This window comes from Bos indicus x Bos taurus, chromosome 4 (genome assembly GCF_003369695.1).
Source record: "Bos indicus x Bos taurus breed Angus x Brahman F1 hybrid chromosome 4, Bos_hybrid_MaternalHap_v2.0, whole genome shotgun sequence".
Lineage (NCBI taxonomy): Eukaryota > Metazoa > Chordata > Mammalia > Artiodactyla > Bovidae > Bos > Bos indicus x Bos taurus.
In genome coordinates, this window is record NC_040079.1 from 10,022,810 (window position 1) to 10,049,551 (window position 26,742).

At 38.8% G+C, this 26,742-nt stretch overlaps 1 protein-coding gene across 3 annotated transcripts in view; it reads right to left on the reverse strand.

Annotated features, from left to right (window-relative positions):
* CNTNAP2 (contactin associated protein like 2) overlaps positions 1 to 26,742 on the reverse strand; it is a 2,326,438-nt gene that overhangs the window by 1,896,670 nt on the left and 403,026 nt on the right. The window lies entirely within an intron of this gene.

A 26,742-nucleotide genomic window follows, 5' to 3' on the forward strand; every position in this document is an offset into this window, starting at 1 on the left:
TTCTGCATCTTCTTCTTTGGCGGGTGGGTTCTCCATCAGCTGAGCTACCAGGGAACCCACTGGTTTATAATATCCTCATGAATCTCGACAGATTTTGTACTATCTGTTTGCATGGACTTGAAGAGAGAAAAAATTCTCTCTATTCCTTACTTGGCTAATTAACGGCAGTTAGTATAATAGAAACATGGCCTTTATTGATCCCCAGTCCTACATAATGCTTTGTTCTTAACATTGAATGAGAGATTTCTAGAAGGCTTGCATATTGCTAATGCTTACTTCTGGGCTTATACTGTAAACCTCCTCAGTCATATTTGTCAGACAATATGCTAAGTGCATTTCATGGCTTATTTTATTTAACTTTTATAATAACCATAGCGACTATTACCCTGCTGTACAGATGGAAAGACTAAGGATTACAAAGAGAGAACAAAGCGTAGTAACTTAGAAATTGAACCCAACATCTTTTACTCCAAAGTCAACATTTTAACCAATACTCTCTAACTTGACTATACAAATTTTGCATCAGCTGTCACCTTTTCTGGGTCATTTTTTTCTCTGGCCCTCCTAATTCCATAATGGATTTCTCTATAAAGTCTCCTATGCTTTTTCATCCAGTCCTTCTTAAGAGGCATTAAAAAAAGGATCCAGGGTACCCTAGCATTGTTTTTAACACTCTCTTTAAGAAGATTCTGGAAAGGTTTTGAATAGAAAGAAGATAATAAAAAATAAAATTCCCCTTTCTATTCATTTGCTTTTCATTGTTAACTACAGCAGTAGATTAAAATAAGACAAGCTATTCCTTATAATATAGAGTTAAATTTCCCTAATGAGGATTTTGATTAAGAAAAATATATCCTGGACATCAGTACCTTTAAGTGATATAATTTTACTCTTATGGAAATAAAACTAGCAATTCCATTTCAAATGATTTAATCACAATTAATGTGTGGTTCAAACATCCCATCAACTACATTAACCACTTGTCTAATATTATGGTTTTATGATTTGATGTTAACCTCTAAAGAAAAGAATGACAAATGTTATACTATTTTTATTTCATTATTTCTTATACGGGATTTTATGCATAAACTTTCAAGAGATAACTCATTTTGAAGAAACTGAAATCCAGTCTTCAAGCGTGACAATCAGAAAATTAATGTGAAGTTATCAGTTTCCAAAATCAACTTATTTTGTGGTCTATAGGTAGCGTCTATAAATATCATTTGTCTACAGATGGATTCCAGATATATGAACCTGAGCCTGATATCCACAAGGTCCCCTTGCTTATTTCTGTCTTATGTATGAGATTAAGAACCCTGTCTATCCCAACTTCCTCTGCATTCTCAAAAACTGGGAAAGTGCCTACTCTATATTATATATTCAATAGTGATTCACTGAACAAGAGAACAAACCCTGCTTTCAGAGTTCACAATTCACTAGAAAGCAAGTAGGTGATTACTAAATGCTTGTAAACATTCTGAGCAGTATTCTTGGTGGTCCTCACATTATTTTAAGGTATGTAGTGAATATCATCATGATATCTTTCCAATGGTGGTACTTTTGCAGTTATGTAGACTGCACTAGTAACTGAAGTTGAAAAGAAGCAAATACATATTTTGTGAGTAAAGGAACTGGTTTCCTAAAAAATGTTGTTAGAGAAGTTACTCATCATAACAACAGTTGAGTGATGGTCACAATGTAAACTGACCAATTTTTTTCTCAAGTTGTTTGTCAACATATGTAATGAGGCTTAGAATGTTTAAATTTTAATAATCCTCACTTCTAGAAACTTAATTTGAGGAAATATCACAACATGTTTGGGCTTCCCTGGTAGCTCAGCTGGTAAAGAATCTGCCGGCAATGCAGAAGACCAGGGTCTGATCCCTAGTTCAGGAAGATCCCCTGGAGAAGAAAATGGCAACCTCCTCCAGTACTCTTCCTGGAAAAATCCTATAGAGTGGAGCCTGGTGGACTACAGTCCATGGGTTCAGAAAGGTTGGACATGATTTAGCGACTAAACCACCGTCACAACATGTTTTGATATTTCCATCTATACTGTCTACTAGAGAATGATTTTCAATATCAAACAGTTGGAAATAAGCTAAATAGTCAAAACTCAGCAAAAGTTTAAACAAATAATTGCACATCATAAAGAATGTCATTCATACATACAGATGCATATCAAAAAGAAACTTCGATGCAGCTAATATTCCAGCAGTATTTTTTTTCCAGTGAGGAAGCCAAGAGTCCCTTTAATAATTCATATATGTTTCTAGTTTTACTTCTATTCCTGATTTTCTACAGTAATACAGGTTTCCTTTCAAATAAGGGAGAAAAACACATGTATTGGGTTTGTTTCACATTTATGTTTAACAGTTACATTCTCCTACCCAAGAGCTGCACTGACAAGGTGAGAAGGCTGATATCCCAACGGGACAAATGTGATATAAAATCAAGTCCCATGTCCATAACCTCAGTTCTTTCACCAGTCCAACAATTCCACAGGTGCCTTGGAAGCAGTCAGTGGAAGACGTCAAAGCACCATGCAAGGCCAAAGAAATGGCATTGAACCACCAATCTTCTTTTATATAATAATTCCATGCCTACCAGAATAAATAATACATATAGGGTGGCTCAGTGGTAAAGAATCTGTCTACAGCGCAGGAGATGTTGAAGTTGCAGGTTCGATCCCTGGGTTGGGAAGATCCCCTGGAGGAGACAGGGCAATTCATTCCAGTATTCTTGCCTGGAGAATCCCCATGGATCCCCCAGGACAGAGAAGCCTGGCGGGGGTGCAAAGAGTTGGACACGACTGAGCGACTGACCATACACACAGATAGATAACTAGAAAAAGCGAAAAAACAAAGGATCATTTGAATTCTCCCTTGCCATCACTTCATTACAGTTGCTAAGCTAAACATCCATCTCTTATTTTCTTTCTGATACATACACTTGATGCAGAGACTTGGTGACTTTGGCCTGCTGCTGCTGCTGCTGCTGCTGCTAAGTCGCTTCAGTCGTGTCCGACTCTGTGCGACCCCACGGACGGCAGCCCATCAGGTTCCACCGTCCCTGGGATTCTCCAGGCAAGAACACTGGAGAGGGTTGCCATTTCCTTCTCCAATGCATGAAAGGGAAAAGTGAAAGTGAAGTCGCTCAGTCGTGTCCGACTCTTAGCGACCTCATGGACTGCAGCCCACCAGGCTCCTCCGTCCATGGGATTTTCCAGGCAAGAGTACTGGAGTGGGGTGCCTGCCCTGGAAACACATTTTTAACACTTACACCATTTGCCTATTCTAGCAATAATTCTCAAAAGTAAACATGGCTCTGTTACAAAATATATTTTTTACCAGTGATGGACAAGGACAAACAGCTTCATTTCTATCTTTGAAAATTACAGATTTTAAGATTGGTTAAGTGAGAACAGGGGCTTTAAACTATGTACACAGGATTAACAAGGCTATGCCCCAACAATTTCATTTTACTGATTCACAATCGAATTATAATCTACTTAGCCATGATCAACTTTTCTCATTTTTGTCCTGGCTAAAATAATCACCAGGACTCACTGGTCCTGTACACTCTTTACTCTTGAAAGCAGCACAGATTTTCAGTTGTTTCTGAGTTGCTCTGCTTTTCACATGAAAGCTTCCCAATTGTACAGTAGAGTATGATTTGTAGGGACTCCAATGAAATAGTTTTTAAAGACTAGAAAATTTAGGCATTTTGAAAGCTTACTTAGAAGTGAGGTGAGCCCTTGAAAGAGTCTCCTCACTTGAAATAATTTTTGTGGAAGAAATGAAAATATATTGTATCAAGGAAATGCTATTCATGCTCTCCAGTTGATTCTAAGGTGTCATAACTACCTAAGTTTTGCATCCTGTATTTTATCATCCTCTTATATCTCCAAAGAGTCCTGTAGTTCAAATAACACAAAATGTAATATAAAGTCACTGGAGACACACAAAGCCTTCTGCTCTATTATAAGGCATTGGAGTGAGGGGAAAAAAAAAAAAAGCTCTCCTTATTTCTGGCATGTGAGCATTCATATTTTATGTTGAGTGATGTAAATTGTTAGGGGGCAAAGAAAAGAAGATAAGGTCAGATACAAGTGTGTTCTTTTGGCACCAATCAAAATCTTTTCTTTTCTATGACAAGACAGCAATTTGCAATGAGTAACAAAGACTCTTTGATAGGCTACCATGTAAATACGCTGCTGTTGCACGAGGGCACAGACTTGGAGAAGAATGAAATATGGTGGTTATGGTTCCTACCCTTGAGACTCCTTGGGATGAGAAGAGATGATCCCAGATATCTGTCATCCGTTTTTTAACTCTCTAATATGATATGACTTGAGGGAAGAGAGAGAGCAGATATTTTACCAGAGATAAAGGAAAGTGATAGGATTACAGATTCATAACAACTTTTTAAGTGCTCGGAATTTTCTTTACGAGCCTCACATGGGCAATAGACATAGCTGGCCTATGTTTCAAGGAACCAGGTGACAGACTCATATAATACTCTTGTGAACAGAATGGCAAAAACTTTGGTGGGGTTTTAATGGATTTAGTAAGAAAGCCTGGAATACTGGTTAGTGCTTGATGTACACGTGGAGTTTAGCTTACTGGAAATGTGCCACAGAACTTTTCTTGGACTTTTTTTTGGACTCAAATTTAATCAACAACTTGAATGCATGTGCCAAACAAACATAATTAAATTTAATAGGAAAAAAATAGAAAGTACCATATTTAGAGAATCAACTCCATAAATATGGAATCTAGCCATCTGGTGGCTTAATAATACCTCAAGTTAAAAACAAATATTCTTAGGGATTTAATTGAAAAAGGTCATAATTAGCCATTAATTTGACAGGGTTTCTATCGAAGCTTTTAAAATCTGAGGTTTTATTAAGAGGCGTTTACTATTTAGTTCAAAAACATACTTGTCCCACCTCGCCATCCTCACAGTCTACTTGTATTATTCTATTTGGTTTTATATACATCTTTTAAGACTTTGATTTAACAACAAAAAAAGAGGTACACATCCAACATTATAATGACAAAAAGGAATTATAAACCTCATAGTAAGACAATGGTTAAAAGAGGTTAGAAGGGTTAGTTCGGAAAAAATATGACTGAGAAGTCATAGTGGCAATTCATTTTATTTAAATATTTTGAAAGCTATTGGTGAGAAGAGAAGAGACACTCTGTGATACAATAACAGACAACTAGGTCCAGGGAGTAAAATTATAATTGTTTCTGAGTGAAAATATTTCTTAAAGAAATTTAATCATACAAATGGACTGCTGTCCATCTCTGGGGGGAATATATGTGTGTGTGTGTGTGTGTATGCTACATTGATTCTGTCAAGTCCAACTCTTTGCAACACAATGGACTGCGAGGCTCCTCTTCAGGCAAGAATACTGGAGTGGGCTGCCATGCCCTCCTTCAGGGGATCTTCCCAATGCAGGGATCTAACCTGGGTCTCTTACATCCTCTGCATTGGCAGGCAGGTTCTTTACGCTAGTGCCAACTGGGAAGCCCTGTGTGTGTATGTGTGTGTGTGTGTGTGTGTGTGTGTATATATATATATATAAATGTATGTTTTATATAATTATATATAGTATAGTTTATATATAGTATAGTTTATACATATACTATATATAGTTTATATATTATAGTTTATTATATTAACATATTATTATTATGTTAACAATTAATAACATATTATATACGTTTTCTGTTTGTTTAAGAAAGCTAACTATCAAATTTAAGGAATAGCATAAAATGTTTTGAAACTGAGAACTGGACCAAAATTCCACTAAAGATATACAAATATTTAGCCATCTAAATGTTTATGCCAGCCATTATATTTAAGATAGTAAAATATTTATATTGCACAATATCATTTCAATAGCCTTAAGCAAGTTTCTAACACTGTTGGGTAATTTTCTTTCCTTATGTTTTCCAAATAGTGTAATATCTAAAATACTTTCCTGGAATTGCAAAACTTGATTGTAACATGGAAACCACCCTGCCTTGATTTCAAGATTTCAACACTCATTGGTGTGCTGAGGCTGGGCAGCTCAAAAACGTTATTATGGGAAACAAAGAGAAACTCCTTTCAGCGAACATCTCTCCTCTTTCCTCTGGAGTTGTATGACGTAGTTATGGGACTTTCAGGTGGCAAAGACCCTGCCTGCCAATGCAGAAGACATAAGAGATGTTGGTTCAATCCCTGGGTCAGGAAGATCCCCTGGAGGAGGGCATAGCAACCAGTATTCCTGCCTGGAGAATCCCATGGACAGAGGAGCCTGGTGGGCTATGGTCCACAGGATCACACAGAGTCAGACACGACTGAAGCGGCTTAGCACACAGACGCACGATATAGTTATGGCACACTAGTGATGTGGCCAAATACTGACACCCGCTTTGGGAATGAAACGTAAAGCCCTAAAACACTGAAGTTCACCATTTCTTTTTGGAAATCTACCGCCTGACTTAAAATAACGAAATTTTAGTAAAATTTGATAGTTTTGTCTCCAGTATGACAGAGTATTTTATGAACAACAGGTGCTTCAATAATCTCTCTGAGTAGGAATTCATAATCTCAGAGAACATCATTCTACGTTATCACTCAAGGAAAGAAATGCTGAAACATTAACTTGGGCAATTTTATCTACTGCAAACATCTCACTAAATGGTCCTGTTCCTTGAGGAAGAATGGCAACCTTTGAAGGAGGAGAAGCTGGCTTTTAAAAGCCATCTGAAAATTACTGGAAAAAGGAGAGTACAGTGGTTCTGTTTTACAATGTGCTCTATGGAATAAAATAAAAGTGAGAATTGCTCAGTCGTGTCCAACTCTGTGACCCCATGGACTGTAACCTACCAGGCTCCTCTGTCCATGGGAAGCTCAGATGGTAAAGAATCAGCCTGCAATGCATGAGACCCAGGTTCAATCCCTGGGTTGGGAAGAACCCCTGGAGAAGGGAATGGCGACTCACTCCAGTATTCTTGCCTGGGAAATTCCATGGACAGAGGAGCCTGGCAGGCTATAGTCCATGGGATTGCAAAGAGTCAGGCACGACTGAACAACTAACACTTCACTATTAAATAACTGTGCTAATTGCATGGATTTAGCATTTATTACTAAAAACAATGAGAGATGTCATCATTTGTGCATTTTACAATGACTAAGAATTGCTGCTGCTACAGAATTCTTTGGTTCTGAAGAAGGAACAGAGAATTAAAACCTGTGAGTGTGTTTTAGAATTTTTTAAATCTAATATTCTTATAGTCAGCTCAAGATTTGGAAGCAGTTGACTAAAGTTCATACCTTAGATTTGCGAAATATTTCCTATGATTAGGTCTACTTTATCTTTCTAAACCTGAATTTCCTTAGTTGGGAAGTGGTGGCTGGTTTTTAAATTAGATTAAATATTTGTTGGATCTGAATATGACTGATTTTCCATAGGTATCTGATAGCTGGGCTGTTGTCTACAGAAATACGGTGGTGGTGGTTTAGTCAGTAAGTCATGTCTGACTCTTGCAACCGTATGGATTGTAGCCTGCCAGGCTCTTCTGTCTAAGGGATTCTCCTGGCAAGAATACTGGAGTGGGTTGCTATTTCCTTCTCCAGGGGATCTTCCCGACCCAGGAATTGAACCCAGGTCTCCTGCATTGCAGACAGATTCTTTATCAACTGAGCTATGAGGGAAGCCCAGAAATACAGTAATTCCTGTTTTTAACACAGGGAGAGGGATATTCTTCTACTATCAGATAATGCTTATTTTGTGTTGGTATTTTTTGTGACCTTCCTCCCTATTTGTGACTGTCTGGAGAGGTTATCCCCCAAAGAAGGGAATGACAAACCACTCCAGTATTCTTGCCTGGGAAATCCCATGGACAGAGGAGCCTGGATTTAGCTATCGACTAAATCCCATAGTCCATGGGGTCGCAAAGAGTCAGACATGACTGAGCGACTGACAACTAACTTAGAGAGGTTATAGCAGAATAAATAACAGAGACAAAAATAAAGTAAAGCATTCCAAGTTGCTATTGTAAAATCCTGACAGGGAAAAAAATAAAAAAAGGTTGAGTGGAAGAGCTGCTTTGTACCAAATTCAAAGTTTATGCCATAAACCAGGAGCCAGCAAAATATATTCTGCAGAGCGGATTCAAATCACCACCTGTTTGGTAAATAAAGTGATCCGGGCATGGTCACACTCATTCATTTCCATCCTGTGATGACTACCCTCATGATACAATGGCAGAGTTTAGTGGTTGTGACAAAGGCTTTACATATTGAAAAGCCTAAAATATTTAGTTTGGTCCTTTACAGAAAAAATTTGCCTAATCTCTGTCCACACTGCAGATCACGTAGGTAACAACTGGGAAACAGCCAAATCTGCCATCTTTTTTCTTTCATGTTACTGCTTCATGTGTTCCTAAACTGGGGAGAGATGAGGGATTTTAAAAGCCAAGTTTTATAGCAGATTGTTAAAACCTCAGATAAATTTTGAGGAACTGGAAGAAAAGACGGTATCAGTGGCAGAGTCCTAACTGGAACACGAGAATCTAGAAGTCTCCCAAAAGTTCCCCACAGGAACACCACCACATCCGGTAATGTCAGTGTGGGTAGAGATGGTGTCTGGTGCCAGGAGCAGAGATAGCCCTTCGTCTCTCAGAGCCAGGGTGACCCAAGTGTGTGCACTCAGTCATGTCCACCTCTGTGCGCCCCATGGACTGTGGCTCACCAGGCTCCTCTGTTCATTGGATTTTCTGGGCAAGAATACTGGAGTGGGTTGCCATTTCCCTCCTCCAGTAGGGTGACCCAAGGGAGAAGTCTAATAAGAGACCAGGAGGAGCCATGGGCATTTTGGAAGATGCTGTTATGCAACAATTTCAAGCTTTTAAGGAAGACAGAAGAGGGGGCATTTCAAGAAGCTCACAACATTCTTGAAATCTAGGCACTGCAAGTCAGGTGACACCAAGCAATTCCTAAAAACAAAATTCTTTGCCAAATAAAAATTATGATGGAGTGGCTGAAAATGCCTTTATTGCGCTCATGTGTATGTAAGATAAGTTTTTTCTTTATCATTATTGTGAATCCACTGAAATTTGGGGGTTTGCTAAAGCAGTTAGCATTACTCTAAGTACATGTGTTTGTTGTTGCTGTTAGCTTTTTGGTTTTTTAAATTACGGGTAGCTCAGAATATAAGACATTCAACAAGGCCTCGATGTAAGGAAGGACACCATCCTAAGTGTTTAAGAGCCAGCGGTTGCTATGCAGCAATAGTAGGTTCAGATGGTGCAATTAGAGCAATTTTGGTTTTAAAAGTTTGAAAACTAATTAAAAGCCATATTGTGAAGAAACTTGAATGTAAGTATAGATTTTATCCTACATGCATTCAGCAGCCACTTTTCTTTTTTCGACTATTGTTATGGGATCAAAGAACTTGATTACATGAATAGAGGCAAGGGAAAATGGAACCAAGCAGTTAAAAAAATAGTAAATGATAGCAGGATGGATAAACGACAAGGTCTGTATTCAATACCCTATGATAAAATATAATGTAAAAGAATATGAAGACAATATATGCATGTATAACCAACTCACTTTGCTGCACAGCAGAAATCAAACACAACATTGCAGATCAATTATACTTTAATAAAATTAAAAATAAAATAAGTAAAAATTTAAAAATAGCAGTAAATAATAAAACAATTAGAATAGCTCTGGCATAAGGTGATGAGCAAATTTCAAAGACCTTGGGACCAATGACTAAATTGTACTTATTGCTGTACTTCAGAATCAAGCATACTGCTTAACAAAGAAAGAGGTTCCAATAAACAGTTATTTTATAAATAGATGTGTGGCTGTGCAACTAGAAGAGGCCATATATAAGGTAGGATTTGATAAAAAGACTAAATGATAGAATTGGAGAAGGAAATGGCAACCCACTCCAGTGTTCTTGCCTGGAGAATCCCAGGGACGGCGGAGCCTGGTGGGCTGCCGTCTCTGGGGTCGCACAGAGTCGGACATGACTGAAGTGACTTAGCAGCAGCAGCAGAGAGAAAGAAGAGTCTTAGAGGACTCCAAGACTTTAACTCTGCCTGATCAAGATAGGAAAATCTGAAGAAAGACCTGTTTTGTGTTTAAAGATAAACACCGCATCATTTGTAAAGTACAAGGCAGCTTTTGGAGTACACTGGATCACTGCACATAGAAAGCTTTAAAAGTTATCACTTCAATGCTCCAATGAGTTAGAGAATCAATCGTAAACATTGTAATTCTAAAAACTTTGTGTTTTTTTTTTTTTAATTTTCTCAAAATGGAAGCCAATGACTAATGTTATCCATATTAAAAGATAAGCTTAGAAAAATGAACAGAGATAAGAGAAAGTCATTAGGATTGCATTCTGGCTTTCTCCAACCCTAGAGGTCAGCTGCATTCAGTTTTTGAACTAATGATGTAAGGAAATAGAGTAACACAATCTCTTCTTAGGAACATCCAGAATAGAATTTTAAAACTTTTTTTAATTCAAGCCTTTTTCACAGTTCACTATTGTTAATAGTTAACAGCATGTTAAGTTACAAATGTATTCATTTTGTCATATAATGCATCTCTCCACTTAACTATGAGAGGCACAACTATAATTTTTAGTACCAGAATTGATTCTGGGATTAAATGACCAATTTCTACCTCTCATATAAAGAGGAGCTGCTGCTAAGTCACTTCAGTCATGTTCGACTCTGTGTGACCCCATAAACGGCAGCCCACCAGGCTCCCCAGTCCCTGGGATTCTCCAGGCAAGAACACTGAAGTGGGTTGCCATTTCCTTCTCCAATGCATGTAAGTGAAAAGTGAAAGTGAAGTCACTCAGTCATGTCTGACTCCCAGGGACCCCATGGACTGCAGCCTACCAGGCTCCTCTGTCCATGGGATTCTCCAGGCAAAAGTACTAGAGTGGGGTGCCATTGCCTAGGAAGGAGCAATTTCACTACAAACAAGATTTAGTCTTTGCTCATCAATAGAGATTCTAGCTTACAAAAGAACTAAGGTTTGGAACAGGTCATCAGACTGCCTGATTTTCCTCACAAAATTTTTACTTTCTGCAGTCTCCTTGCTTAGAGTCCGTACCAGTCTCACTATCCAATTAGAAGAGGCTACATTCATTCAATTTAATTCAACACATATCTGTTGAATATCCAGGATTATCTCTCCTCACAGTGATGGATGTCATTTTTGACTTCACGGGTATGTGTCTTAATCTTTAAGTGGCAATCATTGTATCTTAAGATATATTTGTACATAAAGCAATGTTTACATATGAAGTTATATACACAGGGGAGATGAAAATCAATAGATTTTGCCTAAGTTTATAACATTATTGTCAACATAATTAGTTAGCTTATGCCTTTCCTTTTCTCGTCGGAGATTTCAAAATGTGGCAGAAACTGGAAAAATATAAAAAGTGTGCAAAATGGTTGCTTGTGTCTTCATGGGAAATTATTAGATGAAAGAGATTAACATTCATTTGATAGGCTGAGAGTCTTTGAGAAAAAAAACCAGTGTGTTTAATATATTTTAATATACCTTATTCACTCATTCTGTATGGTTTTTATACACATTTTAGTGGTTTCAAGTTTTAAGATTCCCCCATACAATTCCTTGAATTCTCAGAGAAGTTGCAAAGGTAACAATGCAAAATATTAACAGGAGATACATTCTGTTATGCTGATATATACTTAATTCGTGGAGTTTCATAATTAATAAATTTATAAACCAAAGAACAGATTGCATATGTATGCACTACACAAATGCTAGCTTCAGATTCTCAAGTATCATCAGTGAGATGCTTCAGTAAATATCTTCCCTTTTTATTCATTTACTGTTTGATTTTTAGTCCTTAAATTGCTATATTTCTAGCTTTATTTTACATTTCAATTCACTTCTTAAAGTCAACATCAGAAAATCTGCAGCAATGAACTCAAATGGAGTATAAGCAAGCAAAAAGAACTCTAAAACCTCTTTCTGTAACACACGTGGTGAAGAGTTGGCTGGACGTGAGAAATACCTCAATCCAATATATTCTGTTGAGCCAGACTTTACTCTTTAACCCTTAGATCCCCAAGTGATAATGCTAAACCTAACAGACCTATTTTTACAATTCCTACTTTGAAATGTAGAGCCTTAGACAAGTAGAACTGAAAACTTCTTGATGATTTCCCCCATCCATCCTCCTTCCCCCATCTACCAGCTCTCCCCAACCTGATTTATTCTTGAGCCAAGTGCAGTCTCAGATGGTTAATGATTTACCCAAAGGATTATATTTCAACTAGTAGGAATGGAGACTTTTGAAAACTCTTCCATTTTAGAATTGCAAATTCCCCAAACACTTCTTAGCAGTATCAGATATTCAGAAGACATCACGGACTGCCTTGCATTATTATTTGTCAGTTACCAATAATCCATACGGATTATGCCTAACAGTGTTTCAGACATGATACCTGGCACTTGTGACATAGTCATCTCCCTGAAGGACCTCGTGGTCTTACAGAAATGCAAATGTGTATCCAAACAAGGATAAATACCAAGGCTTATAATCAATTCTATTTGATGTGGAACGAAAAGCTTCACAGGTATGACACTAGTAAATTGAAAGATCATTAGTAACTGGATGTCCAAGAAGGTAAAGATGGGCATTCCATGCAAAAAGAATAGCACATTCAAGTCACCAAAACATCAGTGTGTGGCCTTGTATTCCCAGGTAAATTATAAATATACTGTAAACAAGGACTGTGGAAGATGTGTTTTGAAAATTACCCCACCTTCATTCTGTTTCCTAACTCATTAAATAAGTGAGAATTGATTGACTCCTGCCCAGCAAATAAGTTGCTATTATTCATTCCTTTTGAGTTTCATACATCTGAGGCTTTCTTCCAAAGTATATGAGATGTATTCTCTTTATGCCTCTGTTCAAAACCAAAATGTTTGAATTTTTAGGCACATAAATAATTTCTTCTAATATTTTCCTGGCTCTTACAAAAATTAGTTTTATGCAAAAGTAAGCAATTTCTCCAAATTAAGCATCTGCCAACTTCTTTTCCACATGCAGAGCTCATGGAAGATTTAGGTGATTTAGGATAAAGTTGAACATTTTAATGAATATAATGAAAGTTAATAATAAGCATAAAAATGAACTGCCCCTTGAAAAATTTACTGGATGCATAACTTTTCATTTTAGGTTGAGCTCTGAATTATATAGCCAAAGTTTTTATGGGTTTATTTAAGTTATTCACATTCTCCTGAGTTTAATTCTGAATTAAAGCCAAAGAGAGGTTTAATTATCAAATAACCTCTGATTCCTACAAGATATTCTGACATAGCTTCAAGTCTCTCTTACTCCAGTGTAAACATGAAAATTTACATTAAATTCTATAGTGATGTTAATATATATGTTAATATATATGAAGAGTATTCTGTATTTGAATTATACACAAAATGCTCTTCATACACCATATTCTTATTTTAAAAATGAAAACTGTATTGTTACAGAGAATGGTTTATAAAGTTAGGATGGCTAAACTATCATTCTTTACTACAGTAAAGGTTCTACCATATTCCCTTTCAATGGATATTCACAGGGTCCCAGTGATGCAAAAGAAGGTAATTTGAGGAAAAGGAACTTAATAGTAGATTTCAGAATACATATTGATTTCTCAGATTTTAAATTACCCCTTCCAATTCTAAATAAGTCATGGTACATTCATACAATGGATCATTATGCAGCTGCTAAGCAGTACACAAATCATCTGGCAGTCCTCCAAAGTATCTTAAATCAGGCCAGTTCTCTCCCATCTGCCTCTCTACTCCCTCCTCTCTGCTGTTTGTGCTCTTAACTGAACTAACTCTGGAGCCTCAGGGGTCATCCCGCAGCTTCCATTATTGCCCATCAACCAGTCCTTTTTCTACAAAGTTGCCAAAGTGAACTTTAAGGCACAGATCCTATTTTATCACTCAGCTGCTTACCTCTTCCCAGTGGCTTCCAACTCCTTTTAGAATTAAATCTAACTCTGCTCCCAAATCTTCCATCATCTGGGCCATGTCTCCACCCCGGCCCCCTTTGGATCCCGTTTCCATCCATTTACACCTGAGTCACATCTGACTTTTTCTGACACTAGCTTCCCCTTTTTCACTTTATGTTTCATCTTTCTAGATTACTATTCTCCAAGATCAACACGTATCTGATAGGCCCTCCATGGGAGCCCATGGTTAAAATGGCCCATTATGTTGACTTTGCAAACAAAGAATAAGATCATAGTGACCCTTGAGACTGACCAAATTGCCCAAACGACATTCTTTTTTCCCGCTGGTGCCTACCTTCTCAAGGCTATGAGACCACCGGATTCCAGACCTCCAGCTACGTGATCTCAGGACTCAACTACAGGTTAAAAATTAACCATGCCTTCAGAGAATTTTTCATTGGTGGTATATAAGAAAGTCCCCATCAGAAAGGGATAACACTGGCTCTTCTCAAGGGCCAGTCACCATCTCGTCTTCCCTTTAATAAATTTCCCTTTTCTGGCCTGACTGCCCAGGTCACTCTCTTTTTCTCTGCACTCGTCTTACAATCTGGTGCCGAAACCTGGGAGGGGAGATTCACCGCAACTGGGTGGGTTTCTCGGACCAGCCCACCTCCGGTGCTCCCCTCCCTTGGACCTCATTGAGAAACAGGCGAGCCCCGGGACACGACTCTCCACTTGCCTTGCTGTGGATATCCACACACTGGCCCACATTGCATCCATCGGTTCCAAGGGTGAGTGAAATCCCATCCTCTCGGATTCTCTCTGTCTCGCCTCATTTCCAAGTCCCCTCGGGCCCACAGCTGTGTGCCCCGTCTGACTTTGCAATAGGGGATGCCCATTTCAAGGCAGACTATTATTCCTCTCTGAGAAGGTCTTGAGAACTGGGACGCCTTTCTCTCGGACCTTTCTCCTTGCTTTCCCTCGCCCCTGTCTAACCTTCCTATTTGGCCTCAATGGAAAATTCTCAATCTCAGCCCCCAAAATCTACTCCTCTAGGATGCCTTCTCTGAAACCTAAAAGCCTTGGGCTTCCAAGGGGAGAATAGACCAAAAAGACTTATTTCCTATTCTAACACTGTCTGGCCACAATACACTTGATAATAGGTCCCAATGGCCAGAAAACAGAACTCTGGATTATAATACTGCACGGGACCTCGATAACTTCTGTCGCCTCAACAGCTAGTGGTCAGAAATCCCTTATGTTCTTCGCTCTTCACTCTCAATCCTCTCTCTGTGAATCCTCTTGAAAGTAAAAGTGAAGTCGCTCAGTCATGTCCAACTCTTTGTGATCCCATGGACTGTAGCCCACCAGGCTCCTCTATCCATGGGATTCTTCAGGCAAGAACACTGGAGTGGGTTGCCATTTCCTTCTCCAGGAGATCTTCCTGACCCAGGGATTTGAACATAGGTCTCCCACATCGTAGGCAGACGGTTTACCGTCTGAGCCACCGGGGAAGTCTCTTCTACTTTTCAAATACTCTTAGCCCACTCTGGGCCACCTCCTCCTCATACAGTGTCTCTCGATCCCTGCTCAGACTTCTGTTCTTCTTCTTCCTGCAACCCTTCAGACCACAGCCCACCCCCATGGCTCCCAATTCTTTTGAAGCCGCTCCAGATCCAGTTCCACAGCCTCCACTTTACATCCCCTTCTCCCTCTTTCTTTCTCAAGTGCAGGCCATGGCCACAGCTCCTGAACCCCCTCCCCTGCCTGTTCCAGAGGCAAGCTCTGAGACCTCACCCCACCCTCTACCCTGAGGGTCCCAAGGTTCTACCCCAACCTCCCTAGATCCCCTCCCCATACCTGGTCCCGAACAACTTTAAAGCAGGAAACTTCACCGCAGGACCTCGCTCCTTCGCCTGTTCATTCCTCCCTTTATGGGAAGCAGCTGGACAGAAGCCATTCCTCGGGTTCATGTCCCATTCTCCCTCTCTGACCTGTCTCAAATCAAAAAGCATCCTGGCTTCATCTCTTCAGACCGTAAAAGTATCTAAAAGAATTTGAATATCTTACCCAGTCTTATGACTTAACCTGTCATGATATTCATATCCTTTCCTCCACTCTTCTCCCAGAGAGAAGGAACGAGTATAGCAAGCCTCTTCGGTGCACACTGATGAAGATACACAGGTCAGACAAGACTAAGCCCACAGGGATCATGGCTGTCCCCCGAGAAGATCCCAACTGGGATTACCAGACAGGGAGACTTGGGCAGGCAGTGTGTAATCAATCATATGGTTGCTTGCCTCACTGTGGGACTTAAAAAGGCAAGACATAAAGCCTTCAACCTTGATAAGCTCCAGCTAATAACTCAAGGACTAGATGGAAACCTGGCATAATTTCTAGCAGTTAATGAAGCCCTACAAAAATATACAAGATTAGACCCCGCTTCAACAGAGGGCACCATTGCCCTTAAGACCCATTTTATCTCCCAATCGTCCCCAGACATCGAAAAAAAACTAAAAAAGGCAGAAGAAAGCCCTCAAACCCCTCAACAAGACCTTTACAATTTATCCTTTAAGATTTTCAATAACCAGGAAGAACAGGCAGAGCTAGAGAAGGCCCAACAAGATCAGGCCAAATACCACTTTTTAGCCACTGCCCTACATGGCTCCAAACCTCCATCAACCAACACAGAGAGGAAGCCACCTGGCCCTGCTTCAAACGTGGCAAAGAAGGCCACTGGACCCGCTCATACCTAAAGCCGAGGCTCCCTCCAGGTCTGTGTCCCAGCTGTGGCATAAAGGGACATTGGAAAGTTAACTGCTCAATCCCCCTCTAGGAATCTGGACATCCCCTCCTGGTCCTGAGCACAAGTTCTCTGACCTAGCTCTGCCCAGCCTCCTCAGATTTGCTGCTGAAGGTGCCCAGGGCTCCAGGCCCTGATTCTCATCACCTCTATGGAGCCCAGGGTAACTCTCACAGTGGCAGGTAAGCCAAACTTTTTTCTCATCGACACAGGGGCCACTTATTTTGCTATGCCTGCCTACTCCGAAAAAAAAAAGGTCTCTTAGGTCTCTGTTTTGTGGGTTGATGGTTTAACATCTATACCACAAATAACCAAGCCTCTACCTTGCACACTTCAAGATACCCTATTTTCTCTTTCTTTTCTCATACTCCCAAAATGCCCCACTCCTATTCTTGGAAGAGACCTTCTCTCAAAATTTAAAGCTTCTATTACTGTCCCAACCCACCTTCCAATCTAGCCTGGTTACTGCTCCATAACACCCGCCACCTCTGATATTCGTGTACAACAGGCTCTTTCTGTTTTTCTAGACAAAGCTCTATGAATAATTCTTACCCCCGCTAAGAACTATACCACCACATCTCTGTAATCACACTTCACATCTCTCCTTCCCGTTAGGCTGATCCGTCAACAACATCTCAGGAACTGCGGAACTTTCTTTTGCTTTCTCAGGGAAACTCCCTTCTGCATATATCATAAATATGCCTCTTGTAGGGGCTACACGGGCAAATTCACTGTCAGTTTCAGAGACTACTAACAAGTTCCCAGAAAGACTATTTGCTATCTATTTCAGCTGTCGTCTTCTTACTCCTGAAAGATTTTTCTTATGTGGAACCACCATCTATTTATGTCTTTCTACTAACTGGACAGGAACATGCATCCTGGTATATCTAGCCCCAGATATTTCTATTGCTCCTAACTAGCAGACCCTTCATATCCCACAAATTCATAACTTATACAAGTGGGTGATTCAATTCATTCCTCTATTAATCAGTTTAGGAATAGCAGAAGGGATTGGAACACGGACTGCAGGACTCACAATTTCTTTAAATTACTACCAAAGCCTTTCTAAAGACCTCACTTAAAGCCTAGAAGAAATAGCTACAAGCACTATCCAAAACCAGCTAGATTCCCTGGCAGCCGTGGTTCTCCAAAACAGAAGGGGATTAGACCTTCTAATGGCAGAAAAAGGGGCCAATGTCTATTTTTGGAGGATTCTTGCTGCTTTTATGCTAACAAATCAGGCATTGTAAAGGAAGCAGCAAGAGATCTGACAAGGCCTCAAGAATACCTCAACACCGCAGTAATTCATGGGAAAACTGCCTAAACAATTGGAATTGGATGTCCTGGGTCCTTCCTTTTCTAGGCCCTCTCTTTCTACTTACCCTTATTCTAACTTTTGGCCCATGTTTAATGCATCTTTTTTCAAAATTTCTTTAGCACCGCTCACAAGATTTCATCAACCCAACTATCCATGAGCTACTTCTAATTCGCTCAAATTATCAAAAACTTCAATCCCACACAAATCCCCTAGACCCACATTCCAGCCTTTTCTTATCTCACCCCCACGACACCCCTGACCCGCAGGAAGCAGTTACAGAACAGTTATGGAAGATTGACCTTTGGCCCTTAACCTAAATCAAAAAGGCTGGAAAGATAGGGCCGACATGGGGGTCTCATGGTTGAAATGGCTCATTATGTTAACCTCACAAACAATAAAATTACAGTGATCCTTGAGACTGCCCAAGCTGCCCAAACAACATTCTGTCTTCTCACTGGCGCCTACCTTCTCAAGGCTATGAGACCACCAGATTCTAGAACCTTCAGCCATGTGACCACAGGACTCAGCTACAGGCTAAAAATTAACCATCCCTTCAGAGAATTTTTCATTGGCGGGGTATAAGAAAGACCCCATCAAAAAGGGAAGACACTGGTTCTTCTCAAGGGCCAGTCATCATCTTGTTTTCCCTCTAAAAACTTCCCTTTTCCTGTCTGACTGCCCAGCTTGCATTCTTTTTCTCTGCACTTGCCTTATAGTACCTAAGTGTAATTCAACTTTCAGCTGAAATGTCTTCTTCGGAGGTTCCTCCTAATTGTGAGACCTGTCACTGTCCCTCTTCTTCTGTCTCTACCGCATAATAATAAGCTATGACTATACTAATTGTTTAATAATATGCACCACTCTCTAAAAAGGAGAGTAAATGACATCATATATATGAGGTTTTCATTACAAGTGGGATTTTGAGTTTCTCTAAGAATTGTCTGAATTTTATTTATAGCTGAGAAGTACTGTCAGAAAAGCAAAGGAGACTTGCTAGGGAAGGGGAAGGTGGGCAAAGAAGGGGAGATGAGTAAATCCACTGGCCTTCTTCAGCCACATTTTCACAGCCTAGAATAATGGAGCTCACTCTGTGTTGCCTTGACAACGAGGCACCCCCTCACATGGCACCAGTCCGAAGAACTACACCCAACCTCAGTCTCCCACGGGACCAGTGGCTTCCTTGCTCTGGCAGAAGGGGCTACAAGCCTCCACAGGGCCCAGGCACTAGCCTATCAGGCATCTAAAAATCCAGTGCTGTCTAGCAATCAAGACAATATTCAATACTCTAGGTTGCTCTTAAGATTCCCTTCATAAATAGGGAAAGCAACAAAAGGGTAAGGGCGTCTTCTCCTAATTTTTATCTGTAGACAGTCAGGAGTTTTGACATGTATTAATACATTCTCTCAAGAGTCTATTCATCAAATCATGCTGTGTGGTATCATAATACTGGTCCCAAGTCTGATGCATGACATAACCCATCAGTTAGCAGTAGCCGGGCGATCTATGGCACATACATGCATGCTAAGTCGCTTCAGTTGTGTTTGACTCCGTGTGACCCTATGGACTGTAGTCTGCCAGGCTCCTCTGTCTATGGGATTCTCCAGGCAAGAATACTGGAGTGGGTTGCTATTTCCTTCTCCAGGGCATCTTCCCAACCCAGGGATCATACCCTATTAATTAATTACATACTTTGAAAAAGTTGCTTAGGCATTCAGTTTTTGGTACTTTCAACATGGTATGGAAATTTCCTATGCTATAAAATTAAAAGGAAAGCATAACTATTTTCAATAAGTATAGTAAAATAGTAAACTTTTAAAAATCACTATATTTTCCCCTGCCTGACTTGTCTTTGCCTTTTTCTTATCTTTATTTCCCTAAATATTAATAATGACCTTTCAGAACAGCTCTCAAGCAGAAGAGAATTTCAGATTTAATCATGACCAACTGCTTTCCTGTGTTATCATTAATTAGCTTAACCAACAGTTCATTTGAAGAAGGTTCCTAAAGTGCTCTACATCCATAGTTCCCAGTTAAAGGATCCCTTTTTCTTATTCTTTTAAGAACAGCTTAAGGAGGACGCCTCTTTTTGGCTGGGCTGCACAGTATGGGGAGTGGCGTGGGGAGGAGGGAGAAAAGAAAGGAACTTGATACTGATCGTGAGTCCTTGAAAGCTACAGATGCTGCGTAGGAATCACTTAGCATATTAAATTGCAGTGGTTTGAGCTCTGGAAAATATAATGAGGAAAAGGTTGAGAGTATATAATGCTATCTTATTTTCCTATAATGTGCAATAATGAGATAATTTGGGCTGCGCTAGGACAAGACTAATCAACTTGAATTTCCACCTGATTTAGCCAAGCAGAATCTGACATCATTTCCTATTTTACAAAGATTTCATTTATCTCTCATTTAGTTACATATATAGAACTTAGCTTTACTCTTTGCCGCATCCACATTGTGGCTTAATTAGTGCAGAAATCCTGCAGGATATGCTGTTTTGTCCTAACTCAACACAAAACACAAATATTAGCATCCACAAGTAGCACTAGATAAGCAAGTGGTTCAGAAAAGAGATATTAAAACAGCTCAGTTTTTGTTATAGCATACTGTACAATGAACATTCCAGAAATGCAGTGTCCCAACTCGGACTCTGATGCCTGAAGTCACTGTTCACTATGTACAAGCAGATAATTGACCTCTGACCCATGTCTTTCTTTCCTGCTACACTAAAAGTTTTTTTTTGAGAAAAAGCACTGCATTTCATTTTATATCCTCTGTGAAAAATCTAGTGTTTGGCACATGGCTGATGATCAAGACATGCTTGGCGAATGTGTTGTGATCAAGAAGTGGTAATGTTGTCCTTTAGCTGTTAAGTCATGTCTGACTCTTTTGTGACCCTATGGACTATATAGCCCACCAGGTTCCTCTGTCCATGGGACTTCCCAGGCAAGGATGCTAGAATGGGTTGCCATTTCCTTCTGCAAGGGGTCATCCTGACCCAGGGATTGAACCCATGCCTGCTGCATTGGCAGGTGGATTCTTTACCACTGAGTCACCAGGGAAGCCCAAAACAGTATCTGTAAGTAGATTTAAGGAATAAGAGTCATGAAAGTTGTACCTTTGGGCTACAATTTTGGTCATTGGTAAATATGCATGCATTTTGTGATTCTGAAGGATAAAGTCTCTAATTATCAAATTGAATTCTGATTTATTCTTTATGATTTTCTTTCTAAATAAGTGCACGGTCCTGTTTATAATTAATCTAATACTGAACTATAATGTAAATTTATGACTTAACTTCCTTAAACAAATAAATTTTAATGTGATTCAATACTAGATTACAGTAATGTTTATTTGAATGCCTCAATAAGTAGACCACGTGAAAAAGAGCTCTACATAGCAGAGTGGCATTTGTTCCTAAGAATAAAAGACTACCGTTGTGTCTTTCTTCTCTTCTGAACTCTATTTAGGTGCTAAATTGACAGATAATGGCTAAGATGTCTCCTCTTTTTGAAGATACTATATTTCTCCAGAACCTTGACAATAGTATGTAAAAGATACCTAGGTTTTTTTTTTGATACTTAGTTTTAACTGCTAATTTAAAGCATTCTGCAACTGCTATCTTTATTGAACACTGAATAAATTTAATAAAAATACAATGATTTGTAGCAAAAAGGTGTAACTCATATCTACATTGGCAATCTTTTTAATATTTATTATTTATCTTAATAATGTAATATTACATATTAAAAGTCAGAGTAAGCATATATGATATTTTTATGCTTAAATAAAATCAAAGACAAAATGAAACACTAAGTCACAAAGTTATGAATCCTGGAAAATAAATCTGAAGATCAAGAGATTTAAATAGAATACCTTTTAAAAGGCCATTCTTGTAAATGCCTCATAATCAGTAAGAAATGATCATCATATTTAAGATCTGAATGGAACCATAGAGACCACAGTCCAATACCCTCACTTTCTAGATGATATTAACACGGACAGAAGGCAAACTTAATGGCTGGGAGGACACCTGGCTAATTGGTGGCTCACTCGGGACAAGTTAAAAAGCATCTCCTTTCACAGTTCCCAGTGGCAGTGTAGAGACCTTTAAAATCCACCCCTTTATAAAAACAGGACGAAGACTGGCAAAAAAATAGAATTTTTTTCAAAACCAACACTTTCAACACTCTAAAGACTGATGTAAGGATTATAGTAATTGAAGGAGAGTTAATTTAAGAAAAACGGCTGAGTCATCATAAGAGAACTGAGCATTGTGACACTTTAGCTTGCCATATTTCCATTCCTCCTCTCCCCAGTTCCAGGGAAGAATCAGCCTACAGCCTCACAATCATGTAGTCATGGAAACCAGCAGCCTCTGGGTCACTAGAGGGGTAAAAATGGTTTAGAGAACCGCTGAATCTCCATCCTCAGAGAACTGTCACGGCTTGACCTAGATGGCAGTCCTAAATACTTGCATTCTTAGGGCTTTTCTTTATTAGATCTAACTAAGAGCTCTCCTTCAACAACCATCACTATCCCTGGAATATTTATCATAAACAATCAGGGGCAAGTGTTTAACATCTCATGTGGGTGGGACAGTGACTCACTCCAGTTGAGGCTAATGAAAACGTAACCAAAACTTTTAAAAGGAAAAACCAGGGCATAAGATGTCCACAGGAGGCTTTGGAAAGCTCTATCATACTCCTGGGAATCCAGAGGCTACTTGCATGTACAGGGCTGTGAGTATGACCCCAATTTCTCACCACTAACTGACCACAGCCTCTGCACAAGTAGGAAGTAAAGCCTCCAGAGTTGTAAATGACACACTTCAACACACAGTGTGCCACTTAGAAAGGGCTGGGAGATTTGCTGTTTCAAACCATTTAAGGAAATATTCACCCACTCTCTGCCTCACAAGCAAGCTAATCATGCAAATACTTCAGTGGTACATGTAACAAAGAATACAGACTTAACAGAATTAATCCAGGAAAGTCACTAAATGAACAACTAGCATGAGCAATAATGGAGAGAGAGATGGAATGGACAGAGAATGTCTTGCCAAATTATAATTTCAATACAATTCAAATTATAATATAATAAATAGCAAATTATTCTTTTTAAATTATATATATGCATGTGTGTGTGTGTGTGTGTGTGTGTATATATATATTTCTTTTTTAAATTATGGGATATGCCAAAAAAGAAGAAAACATTAGCTATACCCATCTCTGATGCTGGGAGGGACTGGGGACAAGAGGAGAAGGGGACGACAGAGGATGAGATGGCTGGGTGGCATCACTGACTTGATGGACATGAGTCTGAGTGAACTCCAGGAGTTGGTGATGGCCAGGGAGGCCTGGCGTGCTGCGATTCATGGGGTCGCAAAGAGTCGGACACGACTGAGTGACTGACCTGATCTGATCTGATACCCATAAAAAAAGAAGTCAATAGAAACTATCCTTGAGGAAACCCAGATACTGGACTTACTAAAAAAGACTAAATCAGCTATTATAAGTATGCTCAAACAACTAAAGGCAGCAATGCCTAAAGAAGCAAAGCAAAGTATGAGAATTTCTCTCACCAAAAAAAAAAAAAAAAAGAATATCAACAAAATACATAGATATTCCAAAAAGAAACAAATAGCAATTACAGAGTAGAAAAGTATAGTAAGTGAAAGGAAAAATTCACTAAGGATTTACAGTTATTTGAAATGTTAGATAAAGAATTCATGAACTCTGATACTAGTCAGCTGTGATTATTAAGTCTGAGAAACAGAAATAAAGAGAAAAAAATGACTGAGAACATCAATATAACAAAATATGGATAACAAGAGTTTCAAAAGTAGAGAAGGCAGGGAAAGGAACAGAAAGAATATTTGAGGAAATAATGGCTGAAGAATTTTCAAATTTGATCAAAAATCTTAATCTGAACAATAAAAATCTCAAGAAAATTCAAAGAAGATCCAAGGGGTTCACAAGCAGATCAACATCTAGACACCATGGTCAAACTATTTAAAATCGAAGACAAAGAGATATTCTTAAACACTCATCATGTAAATGTAACCCTCAGTAGGATTAACAGCTACATTCTCATCTGGAAACCATGGTGGTCAAAGAGCAGTGGGATGACATTGTACATCATGAAGAGAAAAAAAAAAAAAAAAAAGACTGTCAACTAAGAATTTTATATCAAGCAAAAGTAGACAAAAACTGAAAGAATTCACTGCTAGCAGACTTTCCCTAGAAGAAATACTAGACAGTCCTCGAGGGTGAAGTAAGAGGGATGTGTACCTAAGGGGAAAATGTGTGTGTGTGTGTGTGTGTGTGTGTGTGTGTGTGTGTGTGTGAAATGTGTGTATACATCCCTGGTGGCTCAGACGGTAAAGAATCTGCTGCAATATGGAGACTTGGATTCAGTCTCTGGTTTGGGAAGATCCTCTGGAGAAGGGAATGGCTACTCACTCCAGTATTTTTGCTTGGAGAATTCCATGGACAGAGACTACAGTCCATGGGGTCACAAAGAGTAAGACACACCTGAGCAACTAATACTTTTTTCGTATATATATATAAAATATATACTACAACCCAACAATAAAATATAAATAACCCAATTAAAAACATGCAAAGGTCTGAACAGAACTTTTTCCAAAGAATATATATAGACACAATACATATGGAAATATACTCAATTTTCTTCTCAAAGATTTAAAAGTCCTTAAGTATGCTTAATGACCAAACTATCATTATTTAGTCTTGTTGCACTGTTTGCCTTTGTTTCTGCATTTTCTCACTTCTCTGATTAAACTTATTCTTTAGCTAAATGTTTTCCACAGAAAAAAGGCATGCAGAGGATATGTGAGGGATGGGGAGGACTATGGGCCCTACTCCAATTCACTATTTGATCCAAGTCCCTGACTTTAAGGAAAAAAGCTTGTGGAATTTTAAGTGATGTGAATTCAATTGATTTATCTTACAAGTAGTATTTTTCACAAGATACATAAAGTCTAGTTTCAAAGCATGATTTCAAACAATCACTGGTTATTTCAGCTAAAATATAGAAATCTCAAGAACATCAACAAAGCAAACTAGAGCAACTTACAGTGCAGGAAATTTGAATGTTTTTCTCTAAGAAGTGCTTGTAAGCATACTCCCAATTCTCTTATCACACCCCTGAAATCCCATTCTTTGTGGGTAAATGTGCATGTGGTACAGGCAAACTCATCCTATATATCCTCCTCAAATATTCTTCCCCACCTTTAAATGTCCAGATCCTTTATATTTTGTAAACAACTCAAATGCCAGCTGCCCTATATGGTTCTCCAAGATCATCTCCGGATATCAGTAATCCCTGCTAATACTGACTCAGTTCTTATCTGCATCAACCACATGCATTTATTTATTACTTCCTACCTTTAATATATCTTACAAACTTGTAATTCATTTTATTTCTGCTTCTTCATTCTAACAGTAGTGTGGTACCTTGCTTTTAGTGAGTAATGACTACATATATATATTTATGTGTTTGAATAATTTTTTGCATGTGTGAAAAAGGCATATGACTTCAGAAGGGGAATCTGAGAAATTACAAGGCACGAATTCTTCAGTATGAATCAATTTAACAAGACACGATCTTCTCATTCTGAGGTAGAGATGAACATTGGAAAGGTGATCATTGTGATAAAGGGCTTGAAGTGTAGAATGGATATGGACCATGGGGTGTCTATTTAGGACGACAAGTTTGGGTGGGCCACTGTAAATGAGGTACTCAGAAACCTGAAGTTGGCTGAAATTGTTGGCTTTTCTCAAGAAAGCAAAGTGTTGTTTACTGGAAAGAAAAAGGACCCTATATCACTATTTATTAATAAATAGTATATGGAAGACTGTCAAATTTAAATTGGAGCATATGTTACACCAAAATCTTAATAAAATATACAAATGATAGATTAAGAATACACTATTTTAATTGTTAAAAAAAAAGTGAAATCCTTTAAGAGGCTGGGGATTTACTAAATTAAGATTTCTTTCCAATATTTATTATTCTTCATCAATAAATGCAACTCCAATCAGAATTTAGAAACAGAACAGACAAAAGAGTGAGTTCTCTGACCACATCAAAAACATAGAAGTATTAAAACAGTATTCACACAAGAGAAAGAACAGAGACTAAGACAACATTCACGTTGAGCCTCAGTTTTCTCAATTATAAAATATGCACACACAAAAAAAGCCAGCTTCACAGAATCATTAAGAAGAGGAAAAGAGATTTTTATATTCAATGTAATTCATACACAGTAGGCATTCACTAAAGGATATATATGCCCACTGTAAAATTCAAATGGGCATTTTCTGAATGTCTCCCTTGTAAAGGGAAATGGCATTAGGTTCATTATAACTAAAGTACTAAAGATGTATTAGCAAGTATTCTGCAGTTTGATGACATAACTATATATTGTTGTTCAGTTGCTAGGTCATGTCTGACTGTCTGTGATCCCATGGACTGCAGCACACTAGGGTGCCCTGTCCGTGACTATCTCCCAGAGTTGGCTCAAGTTCATGTCCATTGAGTCAGTGATGCTACCTAACCATCTT